This window comes from Rutidosis leptorrhynchoides, chromosome 10, assembly GCF_046630445.1.
Source record: "Rutidosis leptorrhynchoides isolate AG116_Rl617_1_P2 chromosome 10, CSIRO_AGI_Rlap_v1, whole genome shotgun sequence".
Lineage (NCBI taxonomy): Eukaryota > Viridiplantae > Streptophyta > Magnoliopsida > Asterales > Asteraceae > Rutidosis > Rutidosis leptorrhynchoides.
In genome coordinates, this window is record NC_092342.1 from 197,456,614 (window position 1) to 197,465,083 (window position 8,470).

The following is an 8,470-nucleotide window of genomic DNA, read 5'->3' on the forward strand; positions in this document are numbered from 1 at the left end:
AAGGTTAGCAAGTGGGTAACACAAAACCACAAGTGTTGAGCTAAAATTTTCAAATCTGAAACCCACACAACCCACAAAAATATTTTGCAAACACCGGTGAAGGGTTATTCCGGAAAACTTATCTAGGGTAAAAGCTAGATTAAATTTTCAAAAAGATCAAATGTTTTCATAAAGATCCAATTTCCTTAAGGATCTACATTTTAATAGTCATGTGGGACTGTAAACCACCTTTCAAATGTGCACTTTGCTTTGGAAACCGAAAGTAAATCGGCTATTTGATTGCAAGTGTCGTTGACCTAAACCCGAGGCAACTGTGGATGACACACCCACCTTTAACCATCATTACTGTCATTGTTTATACCGCTATATCAAAATCACTGATGTACAAAATGTGATGAATAAAAAAGTGATTCATGTATGTTTTTATTTCAAGTTCTGTATTGCTTGAGGACAAGCAACGCTCAAGTGTGGGGATATTTGATAGTGCTCCAAATGAACATATATTTAGTAGCAATATCGTTCCAATATGTAAAGTTTTTAAATGTAATTTCCTTATTTTTAGTTGTAATAGTTAAATAAATAAGTGCGAAGACGAAAGACGCAAATCGCTCGAAAATGAAGATTTAAAGACAAAAACGAAGATTTGAAAGACCAAAACATCCAAAAAGCTCAAATGTACAAGATACAATTCAAAAGGTTCAATTTATTGATGAGAAACGTCTAAAAATGACAAGAGTACAAGTTACAAAACGCAAAGTACAAGATATTAAATTATACGAAAGGACGTTCGAAAATCCGAAACCAGGACATGAACCAACTCTCAACGCTCGACGCAACGGTGTAAAAATTACAAGTCAACTATGCACAAGAATAAAATATAATATTTAAATAATTCATAATAAGAATAATATTAAATAATAAAAAGTTGTTAATTGAGCATAGTTCAGGGGTCGTAAATGAAAATTTGAATTCTAATTTACCTATAAAAGGAACGATACGTTCGATGAATGAAGAAAAGAAAATTCTTTCCGATCTTTTTTTTCTTCTATCAATTATCAATATCAATTATCAATATCTATATTCTATATCTCTATCATAATGTTAATGTAATAAGATATAACAATAATCTTAATTTTAAGTTTAAATTATGATAATAATAAGATTTATGATAGAGATCATTTGAGTGTGTAAGTCGAAATTCTGTCCGTGTAACGCTACGCTATTTTTAATCATTGTAAGTTATGTTCAACCTTTTTACATTAATGTCTCGTAGCTAAGTTATTATTATGCTTATTTGAGCCGAAGTAATCGTGATGTTGGGCTAAAATATTAAGACGGGGTAATTGGGCTTTGTACCATAATTGGGGTTTGAACAAAAGAACGACACTTGTGGAAATTGAACTATGGGCTATTAATAGATGGGGGGTATTGTCTAATTGAGTGACAACTCATTGGAGTCTGTCGAACCTATCTTCAAATTAATTAACCTAATAATTAATAATGATTATGGTTGTCCTATTTAGTGATGTTCATATGGAATCTGTTATAATCATTTAATTAATCAATTGGGTTGGGTAATTGATTATTCATTCTGATCAAGTGGATGAATTAATATTCATAAACTAATTAAAACAGGGGTGGATTACATACAGTGATAACTGGTGTAATTGTTGACAGAAGTGATAACTGCGTCACAGTTTAAATCCTTAATCAGTTGGAATATTTGACTTCGGGTATAAGGGTAATTTGACGAGGATACTCGCACTTTATATTTATGACCGATGGACTATTATGGACAAAAACCAGATAGACGTATCAAATAAACCAGGACAAAGGACAATTAACCCATGGTAATAAATTAAAATCAACACGTCAAACATCATGATTACGGAAGTTTAAATAAGCATAATTCTTTTATTATATTTCTCATCGTATCTTTATTTACTGTCATTTTATTACTCGCAATTTTATTTACTGTCATTTTATTTATTGTCATTATTTTACGCACTTTAATTATCGTCATTTATCTTTACGCTTAAAATATAGAATCGACAAACCGGTCATTAAACGGTAAAACCCCCCTTTTATAATAATATTACTACTTATATAATTATATATATTTTGTATAAATATAGTTAAAAATATAGTAAGTATCACCAGCTCCCTGTGGAACGAACCGGACTTACTAAAAACTACACTACTCTACGATTAGGTACACTGCCTATAGTGTTGTAGCAAGGTTTAGGTATATCCCATCCGTAAATTAATAAAACTTGTGTCATATTTTGTAGTATTTTGTATTAAAAATAATACTATTTCGTACCCTCACGCTACATCATCAAATTTCATCACAACATTTAGAATCCAGTATCTGCCTTAGACAACGTAAACTCTATGGAACTATCAACTGGGAAGAAAACGCATAAAGATTGATGTCATTTTGGTTTAAGGAGGTCCTGCTTTAAGAAGTTTGATTGTACACTCCCATCGTAAACGTCTCTCACCCGAAACTCACGCCAAACTTTAATCAACGATAACTCCTAATCATTTGCAAATTATAAGCTAAGACCCATACCGTTAAGCTCATGACAACCTTCCTGACCGAACAATACCTTTTCCGACGATTGGCGAGCCATTATAATAGAAATCCACTCGAGTGATGTTATGAGTTAAATTATTTTACTTGGACTACCATATCTCTTTATTTAACCTTGTGGTTCGAATGGACTGGTTATCTGATGACACAACCGAGGTTGTTGCGACCAGAAGGCCATTCGAATTCCTTTTACCGAAGACGAATCTATGATGATGTACAGAGAGAAGATCAGTACACCGTTGCATTACATTAATTGCTCGGAGGTCCCGAAGTACATGAGGTAAGGATGTCTCGCGATTCTGGCACATGTGAGCAAAGTTGAATCAGCAGTTAAGAGACCCGAAGATGTCCCAACCGTTAGAAATTTTCCTTAAGGTCCTTCCGAGAGAATTACCATGTCTTCCACCGCATAGAGACGTAGAATTTCAGATTGACTTGATGCCGGAAGTGGCGCCTGTAGCACATGTACCGAATAGGCTTGCACCTTCAGAATTGAAAGAGCTGTCTAGTTAGTTACAAGAGCTTTTAGACAAAGGATTCATTCGATCGAGTTTTTCACCATGAAGAGCACATGTGCTCTTTGTTAGGAAGAAGGATGGATCTATGAAACCTTGTATCAAGAATAGATACCCACCACTGAGAATCAATGACCTGTTAGATCAGTTGCAAGGATCTAGATGTTACTCTAAGATGATCTGAGGTCAGGTTACCATCAGATGAGAGTAAAAGAGACAGATATACCGAAGACAGCGTTTAAAACACGCTACAGACATCATGAATGTACCGTAATGCCATTTGGATTGACGAACACACCGGCTGTGTTCATGGATTTCATGAACCGTGTGTAAAAGTCATATCTGGACAAGTTTGTTAATGTGTTTATTGATGATATTCTGGTATATTCTAAAAACGAGGAAGAACATGAACAACATCTCCGTTTAATATTAGAGATGCTCAAGAAGGAGCAGATGTATGCGAAGCTTTCGAAGTGTGACTTTTGGGCTACGAAGATAGAAACGGTCAAGAAATGGGATACTCCTAAGTCACCAACGCTTGTTCGGCAATTCTTAGGTCTTGCCGGATATTATAGAAGATTCATTGAGGAATTCTAATATTGCCCGGCCGTGGACAACAATGACTCACAAGCGTAAGAAGTATGAATGGACTTAGCTGCATGAGTCCGCATTTCAGTTGTTAAAAGAGAGATAAACCGAGGACTTCGTAATTTATTGTGATGCTTCATGAAAGGGTTTTGGTTGCGTGTTAATGCAACGGAAGAAAGTGATTGCCTATGGATCACGACAATTGAAGATACATGAGTTGAATTACATGACTCACGATTTAGAACTTGGTGCTGTGGTCTTTGCGCTGAAGATGTGGAGACATTACTTGTATGGTACTAAGTATACTGTTTTCACGGATCACAAGAGTTTGCAGCATATTTTCGATCAAAGACAGCTTAATATGAGACAGGGACGTTGGATCGAACTATTGAACGAATACGACTGCGACATTAGCTACATCCTGGTAAGGCTAATGTAGTGGCAGATGCTTTGAGTAGGAAGGAGAGAGTTAAGCCTATTCGATTTATAGCATTGAACTTGACAATTCGAAGGAACCTTACTTCTCAGATACATGACACACAGTTAGAGGCGTTGAAAGGAGAGAACTTTGCTACCGAATCGCTTCGAGGAATTGATAAGAAGTTCATTACTCGAGATGACGGAACCCGATATTTCATCGACAGAATTTGGGTACCGAAGCTTGGCGGATTAAGGGAACTAGTACTAGAAGAGGCACACACACTGTTGTAAACGGCGACCATTGCGTCCGTTGCGACACCCGTTGTGGCGTTTTGGTGACTAAACCGTTTTGACCCCGTCCTGTTTTCTTATAAGCCGGTCAACGGTCAAAAGTCAAGTCAAATGCATGAAAAATTGGGTCAACTCCGGTCAAAAGTCAGGTCAAATGCATGAAAAATTGGGTCAATGCCGGTCAAAAGTCAGAAATTCGGTAAAATCAGTCATAAGTTGGTCAAAAATCAATCAAAATTGACTTAGTTTAGTATTTCATTGTGTATTATATTGACGCTAATAGCAATTATAGGTATAAACTTGTCGACGAATGTTTTTTAGCTCTAAAATATGTGTAGATATATATTTATATATATATAAGTCAACATCCGTTTCGACCCCGTCTCGGCCCCATTTTTTCCGTTGCGGCATTTTGAGGTCGCTACCGTTTCGGCCCCATCTCGCGTCTTTTTCAACCTTGGGCATACAAGACAAGGTATTCTATTCACCCTGGATCCGACAAGATGTACCAAGATCTTTAGGCACTGTATTGGTGGCCTAATATGAAAGCTAATATCGCTACCTATGTTAGTAAGTGTTCAACGTGTGCTTAAGTAGAAGCAGAGCATCAGAAGCCGTCAAGACTACTAACACAGCTGGAGATTCCCCAGTGGAAATGGGAATGTATTACTATGGATTTCATCACTAAGTTACCCAAGACTGTAGAAGGTCATGATACGATTTGGGTTATCGTTGATCGTCTTACGAAGTTTACTCATTTCCTACCGATTAGGGAAACAGATAAGATGGAGAAGTTGGCACATGTTTACCTAAAAGAAGTGGTTTCTCGACATGGAGTGCCGATATCCATTATTTTTGAGAGAGACAGCAGATTTATATCTAGATTCTGGCAAGCATTGCAAGAGGTAATGAGAACTCATTTAGATATGAGTACAACATATCACCCGCAAACAGATGGTCAAAGCAAGAGAACCATCCAAACATTAGAAGACATGTTAAGGGCATGTGTTATTGATTTCGGAAATGGATGGGATAGACATCCACCGTTAGTAGAATTCTCCTATAACAATAGTTATCACGCAAGTATAAAGGCAGCGCCTTTTGAAGCGCTGTATGGCAGAAAGTGCAGATCACCCATATGTTGGACTGAGTTAGGAGATAGTCAATTGACTGGTCCTTAGATCATACACGAAACAACCGAGAAGATCGGGCAGATACAAGAGAAGCTGAAAATGGAGCGAAGTCGTCAAAAGAGTTACACCGATGTTACAAGGCGCGATTTAGAATTTCAGGTTGGAGATAAGGTTACGCTCAAGATATCACCTTGGAAGGGTGTAGTACGTTTTGATAAGCGAGGAAAGCTAAGTTCGAGGTATATTGGATCGTTTTAGATTACCGAAGGAATTGGACCGGTAACGTACATACTAGAGTTACTGCAAGAACTCAGTGAAGTTCATGACACATTCCATGTTTCTAACTTAAAGAAATGTTTATCGGACGAAAGTTTGGTAATTCCTTTGGAAAAGATACAAGTTGATGGTAGACTTCATTTCGTAGAGGAAGCTATTGAAATTTTGAACCGTAAGGTCAAACGTATGAAGCAGAGCAACATACCGATTGTAAAAGATCGGAGGAACGCGCCGTAGATGGCCAGAATTCACGAGGGTGCGTGAAGATCAGATGAGGCTAAAGTATCCGCAACTGTTTCCAGAAGAGACAACTACGACAGACTGATAATGCTAAAAACGAACATATATTTCATAGCATTATCCCTCAAGAAAGACATGCTTTTAGTTGCAATTGTTCTATTTACAAGTGATATTCGTTTAAATAATAAAAGGTGAAGACAAAAGACAGATTCGACGATTTGAAGACGCAAACGACCAAAAAGCTAAAATGTGCAAAATACAATCCAAGAGGTTCAAATTATTGATGAGAAATGTCTAAAAGTTACAAAAGTACGAGACGCAAAACGCAAAGTACAAGATATTAAATCATGCGAAAGGACGTTCGAAAATCCGAAACTGGGACATGAACCAACTATCAACGCGCAGCTCAACGGAGCTAAAATTACAAGTCAACGATGCACAAGAATATAATATAATATATAATTAAATATATAAAATTATATATATTATATTATATATATTAAATAATCGAGCAGCCCACGTTTTAATTGACAATGTGAGCTGGTATAGCTGGCCATGCGATCGCATGGCCAGGTAGTGTAAATATCATGCGGTCGCATGAGGTACTGTAGCAAGCCAAGTCCTATAAATTACAACGTTTGGTCGACGAATTATATACACAATATATTATCTACTCTCTATCTCTCAATTATATATATATATTTATATTTATAATTTTAATTTTAATTTTAAGTTAATAATAATAAGGTTATGGTAGCGAATGTTGTAAGTTTGTAAGTCGAAATTCTGTCCGTGTAACACTACGCAATTAATACTCATTGTAAGTTATGTTCAACCTTTTTAAATTAATGTCTCGTAGCTAAGTTATTATTATGCTTATTTAAGCCGAAGTAATCGTGATGTTGGACTAAATATTAAAGACGGGGTAATTGGGCTTTGTACCATAATTGGGGTTTGGACAAAAGAACGACACTTGTGGAAATTAGACTATGGGCTATTAATGGGCTTTATATTAACTAAACGATACCTTGTTAATTTAATATAAAGGTTACAATTTGATGTATCTATATATAACCACATACGCTTAATCGGGTATGGTGGGCGAGATATTTATAAATATGAATTATTGTTCATTTGACCGGACTCGGGAATGGATTAATAGTTAATGGACTCATTAAAATAGGGGTGGATTACATTGAAGGGTAATTGGTTGAATTGTTAACAAAGTAGTAAAACCTTGGATTACACGCAGTCGATAACCTGGTGTATTCATTAAACAAAGTATTAAGACCTTGCTACAGTTTGAATCCCCAATTAGTTGGAATATTTGACTTCGGGTATAAGGATAATTTGACGAAGACTCTCGCACTTTATATTTATGACTGATGGACTATTATGGACAAAACCGTATGGATATATCGAATAATCCAGGACAAATGACAATTAACCCATGGTAATAAATTAAAATCAACACATCGAACATCATAATTACGGAAGTTTAAATAAGCATAATTCCTTTATTTTATATCTCATCGCACTTTTATTTACTGTCATTTTATTTATTGCACTTTTAATTATCGTACTTTTAATTATCGTAATTTTATTTATCGTCATTTTATTTTTCGCACTTTAATTTATCACACTTTTATTATCGTCATTTACTTTACGCTTTAAATTAAGTTGTATTTATTTTCAATATTTTACATTAGGTTTTAATTGTGTCTTAAGACATAAAATCGACAAACCGGTCATTAAACGGTAAAAAACCCCTTTTATAATAATAATACTACTTATATATATATATATATATATATATATATATATATATATATATATATATATATATATATATATATATATATATAAATACAAATATAGTTTTTTAAAATATAGCGTTAAACTTGGCTAGCTCCCTGCGGAACGAATCGGACTTACTAGAAACTACACTACTTTACGATTAGGTACACTGCCTATAGTGTTGTAGCAAGGTTTAGGTATATCCACTCTATAAATAAATAAATAACTTGTGTAAAATTGTATAGTATTTAATAGTATTTCGTAACAAAAATATAACTATTTCGTACTACAACTCGCATAACATCAAGCATTTTTGGCGCCGCTGCTGGGGATAGTCTTAAATGCCGAAGCGAAACGCTATAAAAAAAGAATTTTATTAAGTTTAATTTATTTTTGTAAAAATACGTTTTAAGTTTTAAAAATATAAAAACATAAAAAGAAAGAAAAAAAAACAAAATATATATATTTTTAAGAGTTTGTTTAAAATATATAAAATTATAAAGTATTTTTATTTCTATTTTAGTTTTTAAATATAAGTTTTATTTAATATATATAAATAATAAATAATTTATTTAAATTAAAAAAAATTAAAAAGTATTCGGGCCTACACTGTA